Below are 24,279 nucleotides of genomic sequence, written 5' to 3' on the forward strand. Positions count from 1 at the left end.
TGCTGGAGGGTACGGAGTTATGTGACCCCCGACCCAAGGAGATAAGTAACTATACAACCTTTGGAAGACATCTGAAGGCATCTCTGTATAGGGATTTTTTTAAAGAAAATATTTAATGTTTTACTAGGTTTTTGTATATATTGGAAGCCACCCAGAGTGACTGGGGCAACCCAGTCAGATGGGCGAGGTATATAACAACAACAACAACAACAATAATAAAAAAGAATAGGACATAACTATTTTCACTGGAGAAATGTTGGAGGATATGTTGATGAGGCACGTTCATTTGTGCTGCTCCTCTGCTACACACACTATAGGGAAAAGGTTTCTGTGAATTGGGTGCAGTACCCGCAGCACAAAGTGCATGAAACATGCACTGGGAAGGGCACTTGTGTCTGTTGTGTCATGGTGCCTACAGGATTCCTGGTCACTGGGTATGTGCATTGGCACGGTGCATTTTTGCCAACTAAGTCCTACCCAAAAAGAAGCAGACCCATTGAAATTAATGAGCCTAAGTTAGTCATATCCATTAGCTTCCATAAGTCTACTCTTAAGTTTGGATACAACCCAGTATATACAATTATGTGTAATTGTAGAGCATGCGATATGAATCTATTTCAAGACATTGAATTAAAAAAACAGAGGCTGGCAACCTAAAGCTCATTTTGTTTTGCATAATGGCATCTGGGAAGTGTAGGCTGCTGGCTCTTTTCTTCTAGCCAAGACAGTAAAATACATTTAATTGGAATGCAGTTTAATAATGGAATGATACTCACCAAGGTTGGATTCTTCTTTTCCAATGGCAGGGCCTTCTTCTTACCAGGCTTTCAGGGATCTGTCTCTGAAATTCAGATGAGAGTTAACCCAAACAGAAACGAGATATTTGCAGAGTAAATATATCCAAAAGACTGAAGGAATCAAATCAGTCCACATGATTTTGTGAAGGTAACTCCTTTTCCCCAAGTCCCAAGTTAGCTGAAATGCAAGCTATTTTGGCTTGGTGTATATGATGCATGTGAAGAAAACCCATGATGATCTGAGTCAAATTCCCTTGATGCTCCTGAGAATGAGGAGGAAACTGAGAACATTTAACAACTAGGAGATGTGGTTGATGGTCCACAATCTTATCAAACAATAATATTTAAAAATTATGTGGAAAGAGATGACATACTTTGATGTCTCATTTCCTTTTAAAGTTAGAAGCAGAGAAAGTTGGTGGCTCTTCTTTTTAAAAAGCTGTTTCAATTGTTTTTTCACTACTTCCCATATATTTTCCAGAATAATCAGAGGTCTGTGGAGTGGCCTTTCCTGCCTAGAACAAAAGGAATACAGTCATGTAAAAACAAAAAGCAACAACAAAAATGCTTCCAATTTTCTGTAATAACATCTCTCTGTTTGGCAGGCTCTTGGGAAGTGAAGTGGCAAACTCCAGAACTGGAAGTGCAAGGTTTTTTGTAGTCTGGGCAGCTGAAATCTGAGCATTTCTGGGCATTATAAGGAAAGAGTAAGAAAACACACACACACACACAGAGAGAGAGAGAGAGAGAGAGAGAGAGAGATGTGCACCCTCTTTCACACTTCTGGTGTAAATATCTGTGACAGTGACTGGCGCATCTTTTTGGCAGTGAAATGCTATAAATACCCTGGGAAGATGTGTGAGTCGCTTCCACGTTCTCTTTGAGAGTTTCTTTGTAACACATGAACTTAGCTCCTCCCTTTTAGGGTTATAATACAAAGATGGACATTGACTTTGGCCTGAGGGTGGTAGTGGAACTGTGAGGGGGTTCCTAGAACAGCTCTGCTTTCAAGAACATGTTTCCACTCTGTTAGAGGCATGACAATCTCTCTCTCTCTCCCTCTCCCTCTCTCTCTCTCTCTCACACACACACACATCCCACTGAATTGCAAATTGTGTGTCCCTGCACAAAGGCAGAGATGTTAACATCACAAGAAAGCTATCAAATCACAAGACTCCACTGTTTGCAATAAGGGTGTGACGAATACATGGATCCTTGACAAATTGACTACATGGAACTGGCCTTTGTAGCACTTTTGTTTCACTCCCTTGAAAAGTATCCACCCTATGATAAACATTGGACATACCGTATCCCCTTATCTTGGTCTTTTAATGCCTCCCAGTTTATAAGCTCTTATCAGCCTGAATGCCTTTCCTGGGATGTAATCCACGTTGGAGTTAATGTCTGATTTCTATTAAATGATTAGGGTGATGATGAATGAAAAAAGCATATAAAGCATTGCTGTTTGGCCATCTGAAATGATTTTTCTTGATCACACACTTGCAAGGAGCCAAGCAAATAAATTAATGCTCCAATTTAGTCGTGCTTCAATTTAGTAGTGCCTCCCAATGAAAGCTGCAAAGGGTATCTTGAAACAGATTGTTTTCTAGTGCAGATAACAGGGTAGATATGCACAGTGAATTGCTAAATTGTTTGCATCAGATCAGCCTGTGCCCACTAGTACTTTTTGCAGTATCTGTTGCCAGAGTGCTCAGTGCAAGTCTGCCCTCTTCTTTTCAATTCACTCCTTTCACTTTCTTAAGGCTGATCTGCAGGTCACCAGTAAACTGTTAAGACATCTCTTTGCTCGTAATAGTCTGTTTTTATTTGAGAAATTACTTTCGCCATTTGATGAAATTAATTTCAGTAACTTCCCCTCACAAAAGTCGCGTATAACACAATCACAATCTTTGCTCAGGGTGAAAAGTGTCTACTATTACTGCTTGGAAAATAGCTAAGCAATAAAAGGACACAGAGGACATCTCTCTTCTTAAAAATAACACCCTTGATGCCTTGGAGCAGGCTTGCTAGGATAGATCCCCCACACCATTTGCAGATACTTTTCTCAGTTAGCATTTGCAGTGAAGCCTCAGACAACACTGTTGATTTTAATTGCCACATCCCTGCAACCCTCTAACCAAAATAATTCTGTGTATACAATAGCATCTCTAGAGAAGGAATATATAAATGTCAAAAGCTAAGCTCTACACTCTGCACAGAGGACCTTTATAAATCCGGAATAAATGAGGTGTTTAGAATTGCTGCCAGCAGCCCTGGCAAGGGGGATGGGAAGAGGAAAAAAGAGAGAGAGAAAAGTCTGTTGATCTGCCCAGATTCTGTTTTTCTTGCAGAAATTTCTTATCAGCAGATGCACACGCATCCTACATGATGCAATTGTGGATCTACCGATAAGGGAATAGTTTGACTAAATGTAGATGGATTGGACCAGTTATTTGGCCGAGTGTTACGATGTGAAACAGCTGAGTCCAGAGCGTCTGTGCATTTTCGGCAGCCAGCCGAAGGATAAGTAAGGAGTTGTCTTGCTGGAATTGTTTGGCATGGATTCTTTGCCCTTCATTTGTCCAGCGTTGTAAGTGTATAAATCAGTTTGTATGGGCCATGATGACTCCAAGATTCACAGCCACTCATCTCTCTGTGACATTGATGGAATCTTTATTGGATCAAATGCATTGGAATTCTAATTATGACTCTCTGCTCTTTAGTGTTCCCCTCCAGCCATCAATATCTCGTAAACAATCATATTTTACAAGCTTCAGGAAGATAGTTTAGGCAGATGTGTGCTGACTAGGACAAGGCGCTAACCAAATCACAGCAGAGGGATCATATTCCTCACTTTCAGTGATTGAAGTGAAATCAGAAGGAATTGAAAATGGTACAGTCATCGTCCTCTTTAACAGGGAGGGGGAGATGGAAAGAAAATAAGTAGCCCTTTGGAAACATTTCTGCATTGTCACAAAGTTACATGAACATTGACGTATATCATTATTCAATATACAGCAATTAAAAAAATGATAACGTTATTCCTTCCAAGGAAAGAACTCCGCATAAATTTATGCAACATTATGGAAGTTGTTGTTCAACAATTTCTGGAGATCTATGAGTTAGCCATCCCTGATGTAGAGCCATCACAAGGTTAAAGAAAAAGGTAAAGGTACCCCTGCCCGTACGGGCCAGTCTTGACAGACTCTAGGGTTGTGCGCTCATCTCACTCTAGAGGCCGGGAGCCAGCGCTGTCCGCAGACACTTCCGGGTCACGTGGCCAGCGTGACGAAGCTGCTCCGGCGAACCAGCACCAGAGCAGCACACGGAAACGCCGTTTACCTTCCCGCTATAAAGCGGTACCTATTTATCTACTTGCACTTAAGAGTGCTTTCGAACTGCTAGGTTGGCAGGCGCTGGGACCGAACGACGGGAGCGCACCCCGCCGCGGGGATTCGAACCACCAACCATGTGATTGGCAAGTCCTAGGCGCTGAGGTTTTACCCACAGCGCCACCCATGTCCCATAAGGTTACCTACTGCAAAAAAAAAAAAAAAAAAACCCTTCGTTCAGAATCCCATGTACATCTATCATCATGGTGGCCTAGTGTATTTCAGCATAGTAGGCTATTATGAAGTAAAGCGCAGGAGCATTAGAAGCTGCCTTATACCGAGAGACCACTGACTAGAACTGGCTCTCTAGGGTTTTGGAACTCCCTTGCCCTACCTGGAGATATCAAGGATTGAACTAGGAACTTTGCATGCAAAGTATCTGCTCTACCACTGAGGTATACCTGTGGCCAAGGGCCAAATAAACCTAGAGCATCCTGAGAGGTGAAGGTAGGAAGACTCAACTCCTGGTAGTCGCCACTGGTCCATCTAGAGAGGGAACTAGTTAATGAGGCTCTGGCCAAGAATATATAACAACAACAACAACAATTATTATTTATACCCTGCCCATCTGGCTGGGTTTCCCCAGTTATGACCCAACAGAATATTAAAAACATGATAAAATATCAAACTTTAAAAGTTTCTCTAAACAGGGTAGCCTTCAGATGTCTTCTAAAAGTCAGATAGTTGTTTATTTCCTTGACATCCAATGGGAAGGTGTTTCACACGTCGGGTGCCACTACCAAGAAGGCCCTCTACCTGGTTCCCTGTAGCTTGACTTCTCGCAGTGAGGGAACTGCCAGAAAGCCCTCGGAGCTGGCACTCAGTGTCTGGGCTGAACGCTGGGGGTGGAGATGCTCCTTCAGGTATACATCTAACTTCTTTTGTCCTATCAGACTGATGCACAATTCTGAAGGCATAGGGATTTATTTATTTTTTAGCCAGGGTGTTAATAAAAGGACCTGATTTATAAAGCCTACCCTAAGAATGTAAGAAAGTCCTGCTGGATCAGCCCAATGATCTAGTCCAGCTGTGGAGACAGAGCACAGCCATTGTGGCTAGTAGTCATTCATAGCCTCTCTTCCATGAATTTGTCCACTGCTCTTTTAAAGAAGATGAAAAGTGTGAGACCTCTTAGTCTGAATCTAAACTGAAAATAAATACGGAGAGATCTTTTTCTTTTCTTTTTATATATATAAAAAAAGATTTAAAAAGTAATAATCCCACACCAATGTTGGATAGTGGAAAATAGTTTCACTCATAAACAAGTGCACCTAGGGTTCATGACAATGATTAAGACAAATGAGCCAGATACTTTGTGTGGGCCACTGGAATCTGCTGCCAAAGAATTTTTGAAACATCCACTTCCAAAGCATTTTTCCTGTCAGCCCATAAAAAGAATTATGTTCATGTGTAGATGTCATAAATTTACACATTTTTTGTTGTCCCACAGCATCTTACTCTGGCAACCCAAAATATTCTAGGTCCTGATATTTAATACAGACAACAGAAATGTTAAGATCTGAAGTCAATCAGAGTATGGCAGGCTACTTTGATATCAAAACTGATACCAGTTAAGCAAGCCTGCCTAAATATGGGGTGCACGTTCTGTACCTATTAACCACAGGTACATACAGTGAGAAAATATATCCTGTAGCTATTAAAGAGTTCCTACATCTTCATGCAGATCATTACCGAGTCGAAGTAGGCAATCTGGTACCCTCCAGATGTTCATAGAATCGTGGAATTGTAGGGTTAGAAGGGACCCTGTGGGTCATCTGGTCCAACCCTCTACAATACAGGAACCAGCAACTATGTTGTTGGACTCCAACTCCAATCTGTCCAAGCCAGCATAGCCAATGGCCAGGGATGAATGGGGATTGCAGGCCAGCAACATGTGGGATGGACTACCGCTTGGTCTGTGTGTTTTTGCTCTAAGAATCTGAGAATAAGTTTTGTACAAGTTTCTGTGTATCCAGGATGGGCATCTGCAGCCCTTCTGGTCTTTGCATAGTGTTGTGTCTTTTACGTGACATCATGGAGATTTCCACCAAGACAGGAGGAGATTTCGCAAGGGGGACTCATAATGGAAATAACTTGTAATGCGTAGTGATTGCTTTCACTTTGTAAGCGATTTTTTAAAAAAGGAAGTTAATCATCCTGGTGATGGTGCTGTTAAACACTTCTCTAGAATTCTCTAGTATTCATAAGCATATCTGTGCTGTCATGGTAGATCTAACCTTTTGGCTGGTCTTATGGCATTCTCATTCTATATGATCCACTTGATTCCTTGGTATGGGGGGATATTCAGTATATTGTATTCTTACATGGCATGCAAGGAAATGATGGTCTTGAGGTTGACAGGGAATGAATCTGAAATGTCTGCAGCAATCAATTTTATCCATTGCATTACACAACTTTTTCAGTCCTTTTCTTTTTGTAGAACATAGATTTCATGGGGAATAATAGAAAATGTTCTTCTGCAATTGCTGTGAATCACTCAAGGCCATGTTGTGGTTCTCCCCTCATTCCATCGATCCTTACAAGAATCTTGTAGGTTAGACTAGGCTTTCTCAACCTTGTAGTTTAAGAACATCTGGGGACCCAACTCCCATCATCCCTGATCACTGGACATGCTGGCCAAGTATGATGGGAGTTGTTGTCTAACAACATCTAGGAACCCAAGGTTAAGAAAGGTTGGGTTAGACGAAAATAGCAATGGTCAAAAGCCATCCAGTAAGCTTCGTTGCTGAGTGGAGATTTAAATCGGTGCTTATCCAGTTATAGTCCAACATGCTAAGCATTAAACAACACTATACTATTTGTGTGGCAGTGGGAGGAGAAGCATTATTTTGCTGTACTGCTTGTGCTCTACATAATTTTACAAATATTTTTTGGTGATTGAAATTCATTTGAAATATTTGCATATCCCTTTATGAAATTAATCTACAGTCTGTATCTTGGAAACAGGGGTGTGTTGTGTAGTTTCACAGGAAACAGCTGTATCTGCGATGCTGTAATTCAATGAGAAAGAGTGAGAAAGTGACAGTTCTCAAAAATCTTTACTTGAAAGTTGTTGTAAGTGACTACCTCAGTGTCTGTTTCCAATCTGATATGTTGAGACTTATTATATAGGCTTGGGTGAGCAATTAGATTCAGTTCAAATTCAAAGGCAAATCTTAATAATTTGCAATTTCTGAAACACTGTGCAAACCGAATCACACTCACCATTAGAAATGTACACCTCTCTGAATTTTGCAGTGCATGTCTCCAACCAGGTAGCACATATAAAATCATTACAAAATGCATATACTAGTGAAAATAATTCACCTAAAGGATTGCATTAGGAACATATAAATATTAGGGAAAACATGCTTTGTAAAAACTGCCTACTAAGTGTGTGTGTTAGAAGACATTTGCACTAAAACGCTGGTGAATCTTCACGAGGACTTTTTGAAAAATAAAAAAATCACAAACTGGTGTGGAAATGTAGAGAGCAGAATTTAAAATTGGGTTAAAAAACAAGAAAGTGGGAGAAACCAAAATCGACAGATTTTCCCATAGAAATTGATGGACTTGCCCATCCCTACTTCTCCCCTGGCTTATAAGAATGTTTTGCAGACTAGTTGTAACTGCCTTTTGCCCCTCTTAACCTGCAACACGGGGAAACTTAACATTGCAGGATGGTTTTCTTAAGCCACTCAGAGATGTAGCTCTCCTTCCTGCATCATGGACATAATATACATACAGTGGTACCTCAGGTTACATACGCTTCAGGTTGCATACACTTCAGGTTACAGACTCCACTAACCCAGAAATAGTGCTTCAGGTTAAGAACTTTGCTTCAGGATGAGAACAGAAATCATGCTCCGGCGGCCCGGCGGCAGCAGGAGGCCCCATTAGCTAAAGTGGTGCTTCAAGTTAAGAACAATTTCAGGTTAAGTACAGACCTCCGGAACGAATTAAGTACTTAACCCGAGGTACCACTGTATTTGATATTGTCATATAAAGAGCTTTTTTGTCTGCACACAAAAATAGGAACTGCTCTCATCACCTGCCATCCCCAAACACAATAAGACCTGTGTTTGAACTTGTGCCAACTCCTGTTTTTGCCTCTACTTCTTTCCCCTTAGTGGCAGGAAGGTGGGGAAGTGGAATGATGACACTCTGTTCCAGAAGCACAGCTATGCTCATGTCTTGCCTTTCCCCACCGCCTCTTACGAGCAGCTGCCACTTTCACTTCTCTGATTGGAATGCAACGTGATGTCAAAGGGAACTAGGAAGTCCCGTCTCAGACAAAAGAATTGTAAGACTAGAACTTGTTTATGTCTGTGGTTGTGCCATGATGAGTAATGCATTTTCCCCAACCTCAACACTCCGAACATATTTGGAATTTTTATAAAAAAATCAGTTCATGCAGATATGGATATATTTATCCGTTTATTTCCACACACAACACAAAAAGGAGAGGGGCCAAAATGCTCAAGGTCACCTCTGTTGCTTGGCAATGCTCTGTCATGCAACAACTTCCTTTGTATTTGTTTTTAATCTTCTTTCTACACCCTTAGGAGCTAATGCCACTCTAGCAGAAAGAGAGAGATTTCTTAGAGTGCTTCTTGGTGAAATAATTGTACATAAATCAAGGTGCCATTTTCCCTTCATCTGGGGAAAGGGTGGCCGCGAGAAGCACACAAACTGACCCAGCCATCTCAGGCAACCTTTTCCATTTTAGAGATCAAAAGCAGGTATCACAACAATGGCGGACATTCAAATGCTCACATTTCAGTGGAGCCCTCATGCTGAATTTAAGCACCCCTTGCTTCTGGCACTGCACATTATTATGCTCCCCCACTCACCCCAGAGTGGCACCCAGTGTGGCCAAACAGGTCACACTACCCTAAATCCGCTTCTACTCACAAATGTGAAGGAACTCCTGAAGAAATGAAACAAAGCACAGAACAGTTTTCTGGAGTAGCTCTCCAAATTCCATATATGGTGTTGCTTATTGTGCATACGGTTTGGCTCAGTTTCCAGGTAAGGATTGACAAGTTCCCCATGTTAGAGAGCCATGTCAGCTTTTGAAGTCGATGACAGGGAGAAGGCAGAGATGATTCGTAATCCACATTCCACATTTGATGCACTAAAAGGGGGGCTTTTTCTGGACACTTGCAGTTGCTGGCTGTTCCCTCAGGAGACAGTATAGCCTTCTACTGGAGAGGCCAGGGCTTAAATCGTTGCTCATCCATGGATGGGCTTGAGGCCTTGTTATGAGCATTAGGGGAACATACCTGCCACTTTGATCTTCCTCGTGGAAGGACAGGATTTCTTTATTCTTTTTTGTTTAAAGAGTGTTTGTAGTGAGCAAAACAGAGGAGAAGGAGAAGAAGAAGAAGACAGGGGTGTTGCTTGTTCTCATCAAAGATCCAGCAAAGGAGTCTCTGTCAAATCTCACAAGTTGAGATGGGAATTCTTGGCAGCCAGAGGCCCATGTTCTAACAAGGCTCGCTTGCATGGGTACATTTTGCTACTGAAACGCTTAGCTGAGAGCATCTGCTTTGCTGGAGCCCCATGACGACATGTTCAAATATTTGCTTGTGGTTGCCAGCCCATGCTTTTCTAAGCAATCCCACAAAAGATGAAAAGATTTTGTTTTGTTTTCATTTTGTCATTAGGGAATCAGATCTAGACTCTGCGGCAGCATCACACACCCAAGATAATGCAGTGCCTCTGTGGCAGACCCAGGTAATGATGGATTCAAGCCTCCTCGATTCCACTTGCGTGCTCTAACCTGAAGACTGTCTGTCATTACAAATTACATTTAATTGTGCAGGTGTGGGAGCATTAAATATCCTGCTGTTTTTACGATGGCCTTGTTCGCTGATACTAGTTACTAATCCAGATTTGTTTGAGTTAGTCCATCTGAGTTTATAGGCCAGACAAAGAGCAGTATGGAGTGAAGAATGAGTTTGCTTCTATCCTGTGTGAATGATGATGCTTATACCTCTCCAGTGTGTCTTGACCTTTGTCCAGACCTTTATATGGGGTGGAAGCTGTATGGAGTGGAGACTGAAGGCATGTAGTGATTTTCTTAAAGTGTTAGAAAACTGCCTTATACTGAGTCATACAAGTGCACCATCTAGCTCAGTATTGTCTAGCAGCAGCAATCTAGAGTTTACAGGCAATATTTTTCCCCATGCCCTAACTGGAGATGCTGGGCATCGAACTTGAGACCTTTGGCATGCAAAGCAGAAGCTCTACCACTTCCCTTCCCTTCCCTTCCCTTCTCTTCCAACATAATCTCCAGCGTAGAATTGTCATTCTGTTTGCCAGTTGTTTTCAAAATAGATTGATTATGCTTGCAATGGTGCCCACCTGTTGGTCACTGTTGCCTGTAGCAAGGGGAAGAAGTGTATGAAGACAAGACAAACATGTTTGAAAGGAGAAAAGGCTTAAAATGTCCCCACTCTTGAGATTTAACACTTTCCCCTAGAGACCACCCTGAGAAAGAGGCTGAAGCCCTGAGATTCCAGGTCCTGGCCGCCTGGCATGACCCTGGCAGCAGTAAACTGTCCTGTCCACAAAGCTGTCACTCAGAGCATCACTCATATTGCCATTCTGTCCACAGATTGTTCAAGACACTTTGGTTACTGAGGCATATATGATGCCCCTCAGATGCTATAGTTCATGATTATCTGCTGCCCTTTTATGGTCACCCCAAACCTGCTGACTGGGCAGATCTTTCCCAATGGTAAGGCTGGCTCTGTAGTTGAATTGTTCTTTGCTTAGCTGTCCTTTTTAACTTCATTTTATTCAGTTTTGTTCATTTACTGTTGAAATCATTTTTACTCTTCTGCATCTGTACCTAAAATGGCTTTGAGGCGGTTTACAACATATTTTAAACTATGCGTTAAAAAACCCTGTAACAGCTCAAGCAACCATATGCTGCAGGCAGAGGTATAAACAAATCAATCACCCAATGCCTAGGGGAAGAAAACGGTCTTTTGAAGCCTAAAAGGTAATAAACCAGGTTCCAGGGAAATGTCTCTGGGCAGGAAATTCAATACCCGAGGACCATTGCAGAGAGAGTTTTAGCCTGGCCCTAGTCAACACCTGCCTAACTTCCAAATATTTGGTCACCTGGAGCATACTCTCCAACATTTCTCCAGTGTATATAGGGATGTCCCATTCCATAATAATAATTTTACTATTTATACCCCACACATCTTACCGGGTTGCCCCCATCCACTCTGGGCAGCTTCCAACATATATAAAAACATTATAAAACATTAAATATTAAAAAACTTCCCTATACAGGAGTCAGATGGCTCAGGGGTCAGATAACTCCATACCCTCCAACATTTCTCCAATGAAAATAGGGACATCCTAAGGAAAGGTGGCACATTCTAGGATCAAATCAGAAACTGGGTCAGCTTCTTTAAATCAGGAACATCACTGGAAAATAGGGACAAATTGGAGGGTCTGCTAAAGCGGGGCATTTGAAGATGATCTTAGCAGCCAGGCAGGCTCAAATGGATTCTTCAGTTATATTGGCCTCAAGTCATTCAGGCTTTATGGGTCAAAACCAGCAGTTTGAACTGTGCCTGGAACAAATTATGCCTGTGAAGAACTTTGATGATGGGTAAGTCCCAGTTAAGAGCCTGGATACAATATACTGAATTCATCAAAGTTTCCAAACAGTCTTCCAGGGCAGCCTCATATCCAACACATTGCAGTAGTCCAACCAGCATTTTGCCAGAGCACATATACACATGGCAAGGCAATGTCACTTGCTATGTGCATTTCATAGCATTTTGTGTTGTGTGTTCACTGTCTGAAGGCACATGATGCAGCTGCTTTGCTGGAGCTAAGTAAAACCTGAGCGTTGCCAGGGCGTGGATTGTAGAGTGCCTGGCTATGCTCCCTTGAATTCCATAGATATAAGCGAAATAAATAAATGTGCTATCAGTAGCTGAATTATTCAACAAAGAGGGGTGTCTATTTAACTCAAGTTTCTCTTGTGATCCTCCCCTTCCTAATCAACCTCAAGAAACTTGGCAACCAAGGTACATTCCTTGACCTTTTCCAGCTGCTCCTCAAATGCATTTGATCATCATGGACATGTAATAAGGCTCTGAAAAAATTACCAGGCTAACCTTCATCTGTGTGTGTCAGAAGATTGCAGGTGTAATGGCTTTTATGGATGCTGCTGTAGACATTTGGCACTCTGCGTTAAATTTAAAGTGATGGGTTTTACCGATTTAAATGCTTTCTCCTGCAAGAGGCACATGCCACAATGCTCAGAAGGTGAAAAGGTAGCTGGATCTTCTCTGCGATTCCATTCAAGTCCCTTGGACGTTTTTGCCTAATGCAGCAGCAGGGCTAAGCAATTTGCTTTTGTTGCGGTAGAGAGAATCCAGTAATGCAGAGCAGGTATGCTGTAGTAGTTCTGTTATCAGAGTATATTAAACCTTCACACACAAACAAAGTCTTTATGGAGCTATCATATCAGAAGCTGTAATTCCCAGGATAGTTTAACAATCAATTCTTCTTCTCAAGGAGCTCTGGGAATTGTAGCTCTGTGAGAGAAACAGGAGTCTACCAGCAACTCACAGCAACTTGACCAAACTGGAGCTCCCAGAATTCTTTGGGGGAAGCCATAATTGTTAAAAGTGATATCACAGAGCTTTAAATGTTTGATGTGAATTTGGCCATACTGTAGTGGGACTCAAAATCTCACATCTAAGAACTCAAGGTTGCAAACTCCCTCTAGTAAAGTTATCTAAGGAGTCATCTTATACTAAGTCTTAACCTGATTCAATAAGCTTTTTACTCTCTATGTTGATAGTAAGTAGGCAGAAGGCCTTCTCGGTAGTGGCACCCCCCCTGTGGAATTCCCTCCTATCAGATGTCTAGGTGATAAAGTATTTATATACCTCCCTCTCACAAAACACTAGGGAGGTGTACAGCAACTTATAAAAGATAACATTTAAAAGCAATATAGAACCATCATTGAAACAAGTGGCTGCTCAATGCCAATGTAGTCTTTGGGATGCATTTTGCTGATCTGTATTAGCAGGTATCATAATTCTATAGAATGATCATAGTTTGCTCTCCTCATAGTAAGTCCACAGAACTGGGCATCCCTTATTTCTTTTGCTGAATACTACAAACAAATATGGGACATGGCTGGAGCTGTGGTCTAAACCACTGAGCCTTGGGCTTGCCGATCAAAAGGTTGGCGGTTTGAATCCCCGCAACAGGGTGAGTTCCCATTGCTCGGTCCCAGCTCCTGCCAACCTAGCAGTTCGAAAGCACACCAAAAAGTGCAAGTAGATTAATAGGTACCGCTCTGGCGGGAAGGTAATTTGCGTTTCCGTGCGCTGATCTGGTATCAGTGTTCCATTGCGCCAGAAGCAGCTTAGTCATGCTGGCCACATGACCCGGAAAAACTGTCTGCGGAGTAGACAAACGCCGGCTCCCTCGGCCTGTAAAGCGAGATGAGTGCCGCAACCCCAGAGTCATTCACGACTGGGCTTAAGAAGAAGAAGAAGAAGAGTTTGGATTTGATATCCCGCTTTATCACTACCCGAAGGAGTCTCAAAGCGACTAACATTCTCCTTTCCCTTCCTCCCCCACAACAAACACTCTGTGAGGTGAGTGGGGCTGAGAGACTTCAGAGAAGTGTGACTGGCCCAAGGTCACCCAGCAGCTGCATGCGGAGGAGCGGAGATGTGAACCCGGTTCCCCAGATTACGAATCTACCACTCTTAACCACTACACCACACTGTCATGGGTCCCTTTTACCTTTACAAACAAATTACCCAGCCTGTTGATTTCTGTGTCTCTCTCTGTCCCAGGATTTGGCCAACACAGAGAGTTGCACAGAATGCAAATTGCTTTTATATGTGTACTTTCCTTCACAGCTAAATTCTTTGTACTTTCAGAGACCAGGAGTGCATTTTACTGTGCAGGCATGTGGGTTTTTGCATGCGTATATGTGAATGATTATGCGTCACACAGTGGTTTGCTGCAACAGTAAAGTGCTGTTCTTTTTGTATATGCACTTGAAATACACTCTACGCAGTGATGTGGATTAAGCACCTTGCTCATTATCTAATAATGCCTGCCTGACACAGATGGGAGTCATTCTTGCGGTATAATTGAAATCCAGAGAGACTTCAGGTCCCAGTGCAGGCAGAGGGGTCACCGAGGACAGCTGCTAAGGTGTAGGAATGAAAATAGATTCGTGTGGCTCCCTTGGGACTAACACCCAGAACAACCTTCACTCAGCAGCAGCTTTTCAAACTGCTAGGAGTATCTTGGAGCATATAAATGGAGCACTAGAACTTTAAAGCTTCATGTTATAAAATCTGCTTAGATGCAATAGGGGAAGTGGCAATCTGTGGTCGCCAAGGGGTGAAAAGCTAGCATTCTCACATAAATCTTCCTTAATAGACTGAATCAGGCCTTGGTTCATTAGCCACACCCACACGAAGCATTTAAAGCACATGAATCCTGGGGTGTGTGGTTAAGCCCTCACAGAGCTACAATTCTCAGCACTCTTCACAAACTACAATTCCCAGGATCCTTTGTGGGCCTTTTGACCAAGAATGGAATGGGATAAAGTCACTGTATGAAATTTTAAAGGCAAAACACTCATCTCCCACCATCTCTAAAGAAATGTGGCCTTGAGAGACAAGCAAAATATTTGTCATGAGAATGGTCAACCACGCCTTTTATTTGGAGTGGCGTTGCTGTCACAGATTCAAAGTGCCTTATAATAAAAAGTCATAGGAATGAACAAGAGGCTTGCAGGTGTACAATAAGAAGCCAGGCACAGGCTGATCTCTCCGGATAAATGTCAATATGCATTATTAAATGAAACAGTGGTTAAAATATGGACTGCTAAATGTGTTTTCCTTCTGAGGACATGGAAGGAATTGAAATGCCTTTTCAAAGCAGATGTCGATGTCTTTGCTTTTTTTGATCAATTCTTCATTGTGTGTGCATATGGTTGTAGATATCTAGTTTGAAGCATTAATTACAACACTGCTCTCTCTCCCCACCCTCTGCCCCAACCAGCAGAGTGGAGGCAGATCACAGGATTAGAGGAGGACTTAAGACAATTTCCTGAAGTGTTCATCGGAAGGTTTTGGGCCACCTGATATCCTTTTAAATCAGGGATATGTTTCATCTTCTTTAGTGATCCTTGCAGCATCTGACGTGCTGGGTCGCCTTAAGAAATACTTTCAAAGGAGATCGGATTGCAAGATCAGTAGTCACCTTCAAAGCCAGTATTTTTTTTTTTTTTTACCTCTGGCATGGAAATATTGCAATCTTTTGAGACCTTTGCGGACTCACAACAGAGGATCCCTGTTATTTCTGTTGTGGATGTACCTATCATTCCTTTTGAAAAGAGAGGTGGAATGTGGACATGAGAATGAAAAACAGTCTAAGTTGCAGCTCAGCTTATTCTGAACTGTAATTTCAAACAAATGCATAATGGCATGAGCTGCTTCATAGCTAATGCCATCCCCTGGTTTGAAATTCTGTACATGTACAGATCCAGTCCTTAGGCTCATATATATCTCCTCCCCCTCTGCATTGAGTTTAATCTTGGTTTGTATGAGAAGGATGGTTTGAACAAATCATAGTTTTCCTGGTTCTAACAAAATTGCAAACCATGGTTTGCTATGAACTCCAAAGTAAGTTAAGAAATTGCTGGGGGTTGGAGGAGGATTGAGGTATGCATAACCATAGTTTGGTGTACTGCTCGCATAGGCAGTGGTCTGAGACGATGAGAGGTGCACTTTGGAACATCTGGAGGGAATCAGGTTGGGGAAGACTGGTGTAATATGTATCTAAACTGGCACTATAAGTGGTTTGTGTGTGTGTGTGTGTGTGTGTGTGTGTGTGTGTGTGTGTAAGAGAGAGAGAGAGAGAGATATTAAATCAAGATAACACAGGAAGCTAGGAAAGTCATTTTTGGTTTTGAAAGAAACTTCGTGGTCATCTATAGTGCTGTTTAATGTGGACAGTAAGTTTCCTGCACTCCTATTAATTCTCCCTTATCCATATGATATTCTTCTCCAAATCACCACATTACTACATTTCCCCTTCTTTTTGGAGAATCCCTGGTGTGAGAAAATCTGGATTGAGAGAGGGGTGAGTATGGAATGCAATGATTTGGATGAGAACATCCTATGGGCAGTGAAGCTTACTATCCACATGAAATGACAGTATGGCTGAGCCCTCAAGCCTGAGGGTAGCCATGTTTTCAGGAACTCAGAGTTGTGTGGCAGATATTGAGAAGACTCCCCACCTTCTGTTGAGGCTCGCTGGGGCAGCTGGGAGTCAAACAACATCTGGAAGCCATCATTCCCTGCCTGATCCCGGGGCCTTAATGCATCTTATCTTGCAGTGCCCAAGTGATCTCTGTTCTTGTCCTTTCTTTAAAACAGAAAGAGAACAGAACAGCTTAGAGTGCCACTCACGATCTCATTCCTAGTGTTCTGGCTCAGGTGGCCTCAAATGCCACCACAAGGCTGCTCAAGAAGCACGTGCCCCAGAGATCTGGTTTTCAAAATGTCTTCCCTCTCCATAAATTGCCTTTGCTGTTTCATTACACAGTTTTAATTTATGCTTATTGTTTTCAACAGTATTATGTAACCTGCTCCATGAGGCTCGCTTGAAAAGCAGTACATAAATACCTTTAAAATAAATAAATAAATAATTGTGGAACAGACAGCAGCTAAAGGGGAAACTCTGAAGGTCTATATCTGGCCTAGCTGAGGTGGTAGCATCTTACTGTTTTAACATTACTTTACACGATCTTGTGCATATACTGGTATTTGCAAGAATAAGTACATAAAGTTTGAAGGAGATAGACATGTCCGTAAACCTCCCCCCCCCCACCTTCTGAGGACCTGTATGTAACCTTCAGTGAAGTAAGAATCTCACACTGAACATCACTTGAGGTTATATTTTCGCATCCCAGGCAGGCTAGCTACAGAACAGAGTGATAGTAAGAACATCTTTTCTCTCTGCTGTGTCACTGCTGTCAGCCTTGTGCATGTCTCCTTAGGAACAGAGTTTCTAAGGCAGGGATAATAGCTCCTAGTTAGGTATGTGGTCTGCAGCTCTGAGTTTTGTTTTGTGTGGGCTTTTGGTAGGATATGGTTATAAGTCTGGTCACTTTGAAGAGGTGAAATGTTCATCCATGCAGATGCCTAATGCATTCCTACTCTGCAGTTTCTGCTAAGCTAGAGAAAACAACATAACCTGTTATTCTTGTGTGTGTGTGTTTAAAATCCTGATTATCTTTTATTCTGATCTCCTGGGAATGGTATGCTTGGCAATGGCTTATATGGAGAACTATAAACCAAGAAGCATATCCCCCCTCCAACTCCTCTCAGCTGTGAAAATTGTACAACTCCAATTACTCTATTACTTTAATTATTCATCCGATTTTAACCATAATCTTGTCACTCTTTGCATAACTCAAGTAATGCACTAAAAAGCCAACTATCCAAAGATAGCAACATTTAATAATATTGGCAATCCATTATCAAGGTGAAGGCACTTATTAATGTATCTTTTAGGTTTATCGCTGTCTGCAAAACAGTGCTCCTCTTACAGAAATATAAACCGTAGGGGTCACAGAGAGTTTGAGTGCAGGTCTTAATGGATCTGGTCCCTGGGGAAAAGGTAGCATTCAAACTTCATGCACCTTTGCTTATGTAAGATTGCTACCATGGAGGGTGTCTTGTGAGGAACTTAGAGATGGACCGAGACATTCTAAGTCCTGAGATGGAAAAGACAAATAGTACCTACCTACCCACCCATATGGGACGCGGGTGGCGCTGTGGGTAAAACCTCAGCGCCTAGGACTTGCCGATCGTCAGGTCGGCGGTTCGAATCCCCGCGGCGGGGTGCGCTCCCGTCGTTCGGTCCCAGCGCCTGCCAACCTAGCAGTTCGAAAGCACCCCCGGGTGCAAGTAGATAAATAGGGACTGCTTACCAGTGGGAAGGTAAACGGCGTTCTGTGTGCTGTGCTGGCTCGCCAGATGCAGTTTGTCACGCTGGCCATGTGACCCGGAAGTGTCTTCGAACAGTGCTGGCCCCCGGCCTCTTAAGTGAGATGGGCACACAACCCCAGAGTCGGACACGACTGGCCCGTAGGGGCAGGGGTACCTTTACCTTTACCTTTACCCACCCATAGTAAAAAAACACACCACAGCCATCAACTATAGAATATGCTGCTTTTTTAAAAAAAAGGGGGATCAGTATTGGTAACCTAAGGCAGGTTACCTCATTCCTAATGATGTAGCCAACATTACACAAATTCTCAAAAGTTTCCTTCAACCCATAATACAGTGGTACCTCAGGTTAAGTACTTAATTCGTTCCAGAGGTCTATTCTTAACCTGAAACTGTTCTTAACCTGAAGAACCACTTTAGCTAATGGGGCCCCCACTGCCGCTGCGCCGCCGGAGCACGATTTCTGTTCTCATCCTGAAGCAAAGTTCTTAACCTGAAGCACCTAATTTCTGGGTTAGCGGAGTCTGTAACCTGAAGCGTATGCTCTACTGACTCCATCACCACATATTACTTAAGTCCTTCTTCACGCAGCACATAGTTAAATTATGGAATTTGCTTCCATCAGAGGCCATGACAGACAGTAACTTGGATGACTTTAAAACTGGGATTAGATAGATTCATGGAGGATAAGACTATCCATAGTTACTAACCCTGATCGCTATGTTCTGCCTCCATGATCAGAGATGGTATTCTTCTGAATGCCAGTTGCTGGAACTTGCAGGAGCAAACTTACTAGGGAGTGGGGCCCATTGAACTCATTGGGACTTCTGAGTAAACATGCTGTTAAAAAAAACAGTTTAAAGAACGTTTCTTTGATGCCTCGAAGAAGATTTATATTTCCTGATGATCTCAGTTTATGGGGATTGAACAGAACTCTGCCGACTTCATAGTGTCTCTTGTTTGTTTTACAATTTGCTGGAATGTAGGGCAGAATATGTTAGCATCGTATATTAGTGTGAATCCCTTACAAAGCAAACAAAAAGTTGTCGAAGCTGCTTCTGGGTCACGTATGCCAATGCGGTACATTATCTCTGTGCTATTTGGTGCAAAAAAAGAGGAAAGTGTTTTGGCTTGGCATGCACATTTTTTTATTTATAGCTGTCTTTGATCCTCTTTTGTTTTTTGGCTGTTATGTGTTGCATTCCCTTCATTAAGCTAAAATGAAGCTGAAAACCATCCGAAGGATTATGATCCTCTGGCAAAATGTTAAATTGTGCTGCTGACCTAAGTTAATGTTGCAGTAATGGGGGATGAGCGTCTCTGAGAAATCGCAACAGAATACATAAAAATCTACAGCGGTATCATGAAGAATTTTTAAGTGCCAGATTCCAAAGGCTCTAATTAAAGGGATTGTGCTCCCACAGGCAGAGGAGGAGGAGGAGGAAAACAGAGGGTTAGCATGAAATGCTAAACTGAAGTTTAGCATCAGGAGGTCAAGCCACGGCAAGTTTCAGGCCACTGTACCTCCCTTCCTTTTCCAGTGGTGTTGGGAAGCGGCCATCTTTGGATTAAGCAAAGCACATAGTCTGTTCTTAAACAAGAAAGCAGATTCACTTAAAGGAAATTGATTCAGGCCTTAACTACTAATACAGTGGTACCTTTAGTTGAGTTCCGCTCTTGTTATGGACTTTCAGCTTATGAACATGGCAAACCCGGAAATGTTTACTTCCGGGTTTGCCACATGGGCATGCACAAAAGCGATCTGCGCACTTTGCCGATGCACAGAAGTGCTCGATTGCGCCATGCACATGCACAGAAGAGGCACTCTAGTTGCGGACTTTTCAGGGTGCAAATGGCACCCCGAAATGGGTTAAATCTGCAACTAGAGGCACCACTATATATACTTTTCACATGCAATCTTGCTTTATAAATTTGAAACTTTTAAGTGAACCACAGGGTTTCTGTAGACCATGCCCACTCCCAAACTGGAGCCCTTTCCAAATTCTTTCCCCGTTTGGACTTTTTCCTGCTACTTAAGCCCCCAAATAATAGATGACTGATAAACTGGTCTCTTGACTATACCATTTCACTGCAGGTGGGAGCCCTTGTTGGTGCAGTGGAGACACAGGTTTGCCACATCACCTTTTAATTGTGAGAACCAGTCCTAAGCTTAATAAGCATGACATTTGTTCATGCACATTCAAGTTAGAAATGAAGCGAATGTCCAAAATAAAAATGCACCTTTGATTTTCACAGAATTAAAAAGAATTGGTTTATGGATATAAGAAAGAGTATGTTTCACTGGTGAGATTCAAAGTTTTTGTTTTGCATTTTCAGAGATGGAGTTTCATGCTTCAAAGTAGACATTTGCAGTTATTTCTGAGTAGCTTGAATCTAGATGACAACAAAAGTGGTGACACAAACACACTTCCTGCCAAATAGGCCTGTGCATTTCAAGATTAATCTGAGTTGCACTGAGCTCTTCAGTCCGATTTCCCACAATGAATTTACTTGGGCTAAATTATTTATTATTATCATTATCATCTATTTATGACCTGTCCTTGACCCTAAGGCCCCAGGGCAATCAATGTGGCCTGAACTGTGGACAATGATCTACTTATTTTATTTTTTGAGATGTTTGAGATGTTTGCTCAAATAGCACTTGGCCAGTCCCACTTGTGTGAAATTCACTTCAGCTGGCTGAGGCTGATCCAACATTCTTGACATCTTTGTACCAATGAAACCATGCAAGGAAGCCTGTTGGGTGCCACTCAAACCTGTAGAAAATACATAATATTTGAGTCACTGAGCAAATAACGTCACCAAAGTCTGTGTTGGCAGCCATCTTACATTTATCAAGTAGCACTTGGGTATCTTATCCATTGGTTATGGAAGCCTTATAATAATCAAGTGTGATGTTAACAGTTCACACCCTTGTGTGCTAGAGGTGCAGCCCAACCACACCAATAAGCAGAATGGACTTTGGTTCGACTTATCTTTTAAAGTAATTTTTAATTTTTACACATATAGCCTATTCTTCTTCAAGGGAGCTCAAACCTTCAGTTTGCAAAAGGGTTTCTAGTTGGTTTCCCTTCCTGGCGGTTTATGTCCCTTATCTGTTTAGTTTCAGCAGTAGAACCACATCAAGGGCCTTCAGACTATTTGGAGTGGGGGTAGATGTGCACATGGATCATTATGATTTCTGTTTTAGGAACTGAGCTGTCACAGGGCATCCAGTGTGTAATCCAAACCTCCCAAGCCCCCAGCGAAAAAAGCCACCCACCAGATCATATGTAAATAGTACGTTCCATTTAAGTTCTTTCCATAATCCAGAAGCAAGCCATGCCTTCAAAATTACCAAAATAGAACATAGTTTTAAGTGGGGAAATTTCCAGCCCATGGAAATCTAATATGAGGGCAATCACGAGAGGTTTCCCAACTCCTCCTCTGCCCCTCAGATTAATAGAATTGAGCTCAAGAAGGTGATCTGCATCAGGATTGCATCTGGGGGAAATAAGGTTAAACCTCCTTTCCGGAAGTTCTGTGATCATGATGAAAATTAGGACTCCCCACCCCTCATATTAAGATTGTTGTTATGGTTTTAAAAGCAGTCATTGTTGCTTGCTTGCTAATAATACACACACACACACACACACACACACAGTGGAACCTCGGTTTTCAAATGCCTCCGTAGTCAAACGTTTCGGCTTTCAAACGTCGAAAACCTGGAAGTAATTGCTCCACTTTCCGAATGATTTTCAGAAGCCAAATGTGCTACGCAGCTTCCATTTTGAGTTTCACTATTGTATTGCGGCTTCTGCTTTCGGTTTTCGGTTTTCAAACATTTCAGAAGTCGAACAGTCATCCGGAATGGATTATGTTCGAAAACCGAGGTTCCACTGTAGCACCATTTTCCCTGATGGGACTCAAGGTGGAGTACAGATAAAAACAAGAATCACTAAAACACAGAGGAAAAAACCCCAATCATTAAAAAAACAATTAAACATTAATAGAATTGAAGCTATAAACATACATAAAACCTGTTTAAAACATACAAATAATTACAATCAAAACAGCACGGCTGTGCAACTAATGAAAAATGTAGTTTGACCCTAAGAAAATACCTACAGCTGCCAGTCTATATTTGCACTGAAGCTGCTTTTAGATGTTTTAATTGTCTTATTGTGCTATGCCACCCCGGGCTTCTTGGGGGTAAGAGTGGGATAGAAATTTAACAAATGAACAAACACAAAGTCATACGAAATGTAGGAAACTAACTTATACTGTGTCATACTATTGGCCCATTTAACCCAGTTCCATCTACTTTGATTGGCAGTTGCTGGGATGGGGGGTGAAATTTGTTTCATTTCACATTTTAATGCAATCTTACCTACTTCACAGTTCCTGAAATAATGCCCTTTGAAATGTGCATGTTTACGAATTTTGCAATGCAGTTCTCCCATCAAGGGATGTGTACAACAGTGCTTATACCCAGGTAAAGTGGACGTGTAAATGCATCTATCACTGAAAATCACATGCAAAATCACTTCTAATTAGGCAACATTGCACAAAAAAATGTAAATATTAGGTAAAATTGGTACTAGAATGCTGACGAATTTTTAAGACATTGACAGAAAACCGCAAGCTGCTATGGAAAGGTTTGGAAGTAAATTTAAGATCTGAAAAAAAATGAGAAAATGAGAGAAACTGAAATGAACATATTCATTCCATTTTTAGGTGGAATGAAACTTCCCAAGCTTTTCGGACAGAGGGATTTTCCAGACTTACCTAGAAACTCAAAGGATTGAATTTGGGACCTTTGGCATGCAATGCTTGTGCCCTGTCCCTTTCTCAAGTTTTTAGATGGTTGCCCAGGGCATACACTTAAGAAGAGATTTCCCCAGTGAGCATTTCTTATATAATACCAGCTCAGTTGCAGCTTGGTGGCCAAATTCATAAAAGCGTCTCTCGTGAGCCTCCACTACTCTCAGAACATTGGCACGCCTGGGACAGAATTGTTCCTCTGCACTTATAACAACATTGGAATCTCGGTAAACATTGCACAGTTGAAACTTGTAGGGTGCAGCTGCAGGCTTTTAAACTTTTTATATTAACTTCCTCTGTTATTTTTAGCGCTAATCCTCTCCTTTTGGTCTAGTATCATGGAGCCCCCCCCCCCAGGATCTACTTAACCAGGTTTAGTGCTGATTAAAGCTCCTTTATTTGAGCTGCTTCTTTGTATTACGCACAGTTGCCTCGGGCAAAGATGTTTGTGGAATGCGATGCAAATTAGGCTTCTTCTGTTCCATGCTGGACTGCACCTAGGCCATAATTTCCTAGCGTACACATTTCCTCCTGCTGTCACTGTCAGTCATGAAAGCCGGACAGCAAAACCGGATCTTGCTTTGCTCCCTGCTTGTCGGTGGGAAGTCAAAGCTGCTGCAGTTACAGTACGATCATTTCTTACTTGTGCAACTTCAACCTTGAAGTCTGGCCAGTTAAATTAAATGCATGGCAAGTTTTCCCTGGTGTGAAGAGAGCTTTTAAGCTCATTGCCTTGTTTCCTGGGCAAAGCCCTCTTGGTATGCTGGTTCCAGAAGACTGGGGAGGATTGCTTGAGATCTTGTGGGAACTTGGATGGCCCTGTGAGATCGTGTGAGTGGATCCCAGAGCTGATGTGTTGAGCAGGCCTTGCCCCAAAAACAAGGCAGAGAGGCTAACCTTGCCAGGCAAGGTCCATTCAGCATTCCACTTCCGGAAGGCTAGGGATGCTCATACATTGGTGGTTCCCAGGATTTGAATATACATATTTCTGTGTATACGCAGAACCCTTGGAACTGAACTCCCACATAAAGTGCATTGCAGTTCCTTTGGAGTGGGACCTGCCTTAGGACTTATGCTTCATGGCCTCTGAGTTCCAGCACTTACTGTACCTGTTGCAGTGAAGATGGGCAGGGGAATTATGGTCCATTAGTAGTCGCATTAGCAGCCACCATGTAACAGTGGGAAAAACATCCCTTTCCTAAACTGGGCATCTCGCCTTTGTACATTAGC

At 42.2% G+C, this 24,279-nt stretch overlaps 1 protein-coding gene across 5 annotated transcripts in view; it reads left to right on the forward strand.

Annotated features, from left to right (window-relative positions):
- FLRT2 (fibronectin leucine rich transmembrane protein 2) overlaps nucleotides 1-24,279 on the forward strand; it is an 88,784-nt gene that overhangs the window by 14,524 nt on the left and 49,981 nt on the right. For 2 of the 5 annotated variants that reach the window (XM_083448129.1, XM_083448130.1), the window contains exon 2: nucleotides 9,859-9,928. The exons of the other annotated variants lie outside the window; for them this stretch is intronic. The gene's annotated coding sequence lies outside the window, so the exon portion shown is untranslated. The remainder of the gene's footprint in view (nucleotides 1-9,858; nucleotides 9,929-24,279) is intronic. 5 annotated transcript variants of the gene reach the window in all.

Source organism: Podarcis tiliguerta, assembly GCF_965153285.1.
Source record: "Podarcis tiliguerta genome assembly, chromosome: 1".
Lineage (NCBI taxonomy): Eukaryota > Metazoa > Chordata > Lepidosauria > Squamata > Lacertidae > Podarcis > Podarcis tiliguerta.